The sequence below is a fragment of the Lissotriton vulgaris genome, chromosome 8 (genome assembly GCF_964263255.1).
Source record: "Lissotriton vulgaris chromosome 8, aLisVul1.2, whole genome shotgun sequence".
Taxonomy (NCBI): domain Eukaryota; kingdom Metazoa; phylum Chordata; class Amphibia; order Caudata; family Salamandridae; genus Lissotriton; species Lissotriton vulgaris.
This window is the reverse complement of record NC_141696.1, coordinates 12,906,125-12,912,124: the sequence shown is the minus strand read 5'-3', so window position 1 is coordinate 12,912,124 and position 6,000 is coordinate 12,906,125. Positions and strand designations below refer to the sequence as shown.

Here is a 6,000-nt window from a genome sequence, read left to right as displayed (position 1 = left end):
TTTGTTAATGGTTTTTTTCGCAGCTTTTATGGTGATTTTTCCCGCCTGACGTGGGAATATCAAGCCTGGAGCTGCTTATCCCTGTTGTTTTTATCACTGTTGGGCCCATCGCAACTTTTTTCACGTTCGGATTTCCTTTTTTATTGGCGTCCTGGCAATTTTAACGCAGACATTTGACACGTTATAAGAAAACTATCGGCTGTTGTCAGCGTGTTGAGAATACGCCGTTAACACGGAGTTAGTTTCCTGCAATAAACAGCGCTATGTATAATTGCGTTAACCTAGTTTGGCGATAATAATCGCCCGTTCTTGAGAATATGCCACATTGTTCCTTATTTATTTGTTTAGGCAATAGTTGTTGATCTGGATTTGTGTCAAAACCTTATCTTTTTCTTTTGCCCTTTCCCCCTTACAATATTTCAATAGCATTTTGCTAATTTATTGTGTTCTCAACTTTTCAAGGTGCATATTTTTCTAGGGTAATTTATCTCTCTATTATTTTATGATGCTATCATGTATAGCCATGGTCTTATATTCATATTTGATCTATTTATGACCCATCAATTAATGCTATATGCTATATAAATTTCTTATTTGTCATTTTCCCAAATTTGTTTATTTATTTATTTAATTATCTTTTAACAATATGCTTATTTATATATTCTCTATTCATACGCTTCTATTTATCAACATATGTTTCCTTATCTTTGCTGTTACCATGTATTTTATTGTAAAATGTAATAAAAAAATGGCAACACAAAAAAACCTTTAGGTGTTTTGCTGATACACCCCAGCAACAACCCTTGAGGCAAAGCAGTACAAAGCATTTTTTTCTGTGAGAAAAGCACACATTTCCAGCACATAAATATTTTTGCATTGGATTGGATTGCATTCTCTGGATCTTGTACCCGTCGGGGATGGTGGTGGCGATGTCGGGGGGAGGTGGTGGAGTTGGTCCAGGTATCTGCGAAGTAAGCGACGTAGGGCGAGAGTGTGTCGAGCAGGTCCCATATCTCTACGGCGTGTCTGTGTAGGGAGCGCTCGTTGAGGAGGATGCATGTCAGGGCTTCGGTAGTGCGCATGTGTGGCGAGGGTTCGTCGGTCGTGGGGGTGCTATCGATGGTGAAGTATTGTACCCGTCGGGGATGGTGGTGGCAATGTCGGGGGGAGGTGGTGGAGTTGGTCCAGGTATCTGCGAAGTAAGCGACGTAGGGCGAGAGTGTGTCGAGCAGGTCCCATATCTCTACGGCGTGTCTGTGTAGGGAGCGCTCGTTGAGGAGGATGCATGTCAGGGCTTCGGTAGTGCGCATGTGTGGCGAGGGTTCGTCGGTCGTGGGGGTGCTATCGATGGTGAAGTATTGTACCCGTCGGGGATGGTGGTGGCGATGTCGGGGGGAGGTGGTGGAGTTGGTCCAGGTATCTGCGAAGTAAGCGACGTAGGGCGAGAGTGTGTCGAGCAGGTCCCAGATCTCTATGGCGTGTCTGTGTAGGGAGTGCTCGTTGGGGGATGCATGTCAGGGCTTCGGTAGTGCGCATGTGTGGCGAGGGTTCGTCGGTCGTGGGGGTGCTATCGATGGTGAAGGATTGTTTGGAATGTTGGCAGGAGAACTGGCCGTGGGTGGTGTTCGGTGTAGATCTTTGGCAGTCGTTTCTTCCTTGGTTGAGTGCGCAGAGAGCGGCGGAGTTGTAGAGGTGGAAGTTCGTAGATCAAGGGTTCCTGGGGCTGGCCGCGGTCGTGTCATGGACGGGTGCAGACAGGCTTGCCTTAGGTGCTCCTTCGGCGCGACCACGCAGCGGACGCCATTACGTAGGTGAGGGAGAGGGACATGCAGCTGGGAGGCGGGAGCGGGGGCGGTCAGTGGGAGGGGTCACGGAGGCAGAGGCGGTGGCAGAAATGGTAGGAAAACGAAATCAGAAACAACAAAAACAAAACGGATGGGCACAAAGTACAGGAAAACGAAATACAACAAAATAGGCACAATGTAAGAAACAAAATAACAGCAAGTGAGGAAAATGCTAAAGAAACGAAATACAACAAAATGGGGTTTAGTAACGAGTACCAGCAAGGAAGCACAATGCGCGGAGCGGTCTCGTACCCTACCTGGGTGGGGATGAGAGGATCTGCAGCGGAGCTCAGCACAGCGGAGGACTGTGGGTCAGGACTGCAAGTTGCTGACATGAAATATCACCAAAGTGACAATGGTTTTAAAACTACTATATGTACTCGCTCATCCACCTATACATTCTTCTCAGTGAGTTAAGCCCTCGCTAAAGGGTTCTGTCTGTAGCCTACAAGTCACTCATGCCTTGACTGCTCATGTGTCGTGAGCAGGGGAAGCCTGCACTACTCTGACCCACTGATTATATTCTGCAGGGAATGGATGAATGCCCTTGCTGTGTTTTATAAAAGAGGTAAGCATGCTTTGCTACTGTCATTTTGTACCAGTTCTGTGAGGAAAGTCCGCTCTCCTGCTGTCCATGTTGTACCATTGCTACATTATGAAGCTTAGTATTAAGATTTCTACTCCACAAAATACAAAACAATGTCCATTACCACTGCCTGTTTAAATGGATGATGCGGATGAAAGACTGAACCCTCACAAGTATGTGATCAGATATGACTTTTGGTTTTACCTGTAAATCAAGCAGTTTGTAGAAATAAATAATGGATTAGACAGCTCCAGGCCTCATATTGAGTTTGGCGGTCAGCAATGAGTCCATCAAGGTGGTTGAGGACATTGACATCACCACTCTGACAGATTACTGTCCATCAGATTTACAGATTAACCCCAGCACTGTGGTTATCTCAGGACATTGAAGGGAACAACAATGGCAGTTTATTTTAATGTACAAAAAGTTTGGTGGACAGTCGTTCATCAAACTTATTTGATTTTTGTATTCAATTTTTTGTTTTTTAGAAACAAACTTCCAAAGCGGGAAAAACAAAAAACTAATGACTTTCACACCCTGGGAGTTCTCTTTCAGTGGGTGGGAGGCATGATTATACTTTTCTGCTATTTGATTTTCTTCTATGATGACAGAAAAAGAAGTTACACTATCAACCCTAAATATTGCGGTGATGTACTGTACTTCTTCCAACAATCCCTACAACAGCCAACTGATGCTCCGTACATTGAAACGTTAGGGTTCCCCCATTTCTAAATCAAGCAGGTGGGCATGGTACTTTGTTGCGCTTGTGATAGAGTACTCTGTCCACCAAACTCTGAACTGGGCCCTTTGAAACATCTTAAAAATGAGGTGTGATGCCGTATCATGTATAACACTTTCAGCCAATTCTAGCATTTCAGATACAGCACTTTGCTTGTTGGGGCTTGTTGCCAAATATTAATGCTGATGGTGGACAAACCAATTACAGCTGACGTAGACAACCGTGGGATAAACAGGCCATGTGGTTGAGAGGGCAAAGAAAGCCTCTCAGATTTGAACATCAGCACCTCTATACCACTGGGCGATTATTAACACCCTGTGGTCTAGAACTATACTACTTGTTACTTGATTGAATAAATCATCTTTATTCACAACGTTCCTGTGTGGACCTCCTCACTTCACACTCCTTGGATAAAGAAACCACATTGCAAAAAAGACATATCAGAAGAGACACTTAGAAAGGAAAGCAATGTGCTGACATCCCTCTTCCTTTGTCCATTCTCAGCCTTGACATTGGTATGAGGTGGTGGAGCCCAGCACCAGCCCTATGACGGGCCCTGCGTGAACAGGTGATACCCACGAGGGACGCCAGTGGTTTTACAACTTCTTGGTATTAGGGTTTCTACAAAACACCCATGCTATAGACACCCTCTGGCTCTCCAAGCTGTTGGCAGCTGTTGCTGCCACGAGGCTGCATGCCACTCACTGCCAGCTTCAGTTTGGATCTTAAGTGCTAAACAAACATGGCCTCTCCTTTTACTGCTGCAAATAGACGCCATGGGGAGGGCTGTGGGAGGGTGATGACTACGTGATCTTCTCTGAGCCTGAGAAGCTGCCCAACATCCTTTTCTCCGACTATAAATGTCACAACTCCACACTAACCACCACTGCACACCTAGCAGCTCCACACTGACCACCACTGCACACCACAGGTCTTCCCTCACGGACCTCCACCTCACAGAGCAGTTCACACTCTGCTCACAAGAACCCTGAGTCTCATCTCCACACTGCAGACCACTGCACATCCGGCACTTTACTCTCCACACCCCAGCAGGTGAGTTTGAAATGACCCAGAGTGAGGGAAGTCTAGAAGGGTGTCCACTGGGACTAGGCGCTAATTATGCTCACATAATCTTATTTCTACCATGACCCGCCTTATTCTAAGGAGTTTCCTACAGATTGTCACTTTGCTTTTTTATTATTTGTTTTGGTGTCATTGTAAGTATTGCTGTTATTAGTACTAACAGTATTACGCTGTTTGCATTTTATTAATGACGATTGGCATTGTTACTGTTCTAACCTATTCTCATGCTAATAAGTGATCCCTGTTAATGTAAAGATCATGACATTTGTTAGTTGATGATTTTTAGTTGGGTTGTGTTGTGCTGTATTGACAGTGGCTCCTGGTGAACTTTGAAAGTGAGGAGCTTTGCACTGTCCCACAAATGTCAATTAGGGAATGAACAAAGTGGGTCCTAGAGACTGTCTATAGGAGGGGTGTTGGGTGAGAGGGTCCACCCCATGAAAACATATTGAAAATATGGGATCAAACTTTGCATTTTAAAGCATATTTTCCACATACATTTGCTAAAAAGTACCTTCCTTCTGAGGCTTGCACACTGTGGCCCTTGGGCTCGGTGACCCTTTCATCCTCACTCCCATATCTCTGACATTCCATACTCCTTTGCCTCCTCACACTTAACAATATATCACTCACACCAGTTGCACCTTCCTCGCACCCCCTCCCACACCTGCTCCTGTACGTTTCATTTCCATATTATGTGCCCCTCAATCCACTGTTCTTTAGATCCATCTCTGTATGTGGTCCACAAACACTTCTCTGTTACTCGCTTCACGACTCTTAATCCTTTGAATTTCTGAGTTTACCCATCCTCTTTATGCATTAGACTTCCCTCAACTCTTTTGACAATCTCGTCAGCCTCTTAGCACCCTCTCCTCTCCACTTCCCTCAGTCCTTGTGTTATTCTGGGGCTCTCAACCCTCTTCAATGACCAATGAGCCTCAGAGGATCGTATCGATTTCACCAAATCTGGAGGTTCTTCATGGGGTCCCTTGATCAGGAGAAGACCCCTATGGTATCCCAGTTCCATTGCTCAGTCTTGGCTAACTTCTACGCTTGAATGAGCGCCACACTCTCAGGTACCTGCATACTCGCTTTCTCTGTTACTCTGTCTCTCTCACAGTAACTCTCTCTGCATCCCTTCCAATTTGCGATTTTGTATGGTGTGTATCAATGGTCGCAAACCCCTGCTTACCAACACCTCAAAGGATGTGGTAACTCATTCGCATATATTGAAATACGAGGCTAGGTTCTCCCTAAACCAGAACACAAGCACCCCAAGCCCATTTCTCCCTGTTTGGGGCTCATCAGTCAGGTGCATCTTGATTAGAGATGAAGTATTGCTGTTGGAGCAGAGTCAAGAGGGAGTTGCACATTGCTGACTTCGAATTGAGGTGGCGTTTTGTACAAAATAGCAATGAATTCAGATGCAGCACAGAAATTACCAATGGCTATGATTAATTCAAGCATTCCATCCATCACTATTGGTATACTCTAATGGGGGAACCTCCACTGAAGACTGATAATTACATCGCACATTCTTAACACAGGTTAGGCTCAAAGAGCTTTCTAGAAGGCTGCAAATGAAATTAATCTATATGTATCATTTATACAGTGCTTGGATTTGTCTCAGGCTCCAATGTGCATGGATGAGATGGGCGTTAGTTGCTGATTGGCTTAGGGGGCTCTATTTGGGGGAACATCCTTTACGACTCAACTATTACCCCGCACTACCATTACAACGCGGAGAT

General features: G+C 45.1%; 1 protein-coding gene across 1 annotated transcript in view; it reads left to right on the top strand.

Annotated features, from left to right (window-relative positions):
• Positions 1-4,092: 4,092 nt before the first annotated feature.
• LOC147693226 (TRPM8 channel-associated factor homolog) overlaps positions 4,093-6,000 on the top strand; it is a 171,685-nt gene continuing 169,777 nt past the window's right edge. Inside the window, exon 1 of the mRNA XM_086933632.1 lies at positions 4,093-4,222. The gene's annotated coding sequence lies outside the window, so the exon portion shown is untranslated. The remainder of the gene's footprint in view (positions 4,223-6,000) is intronic.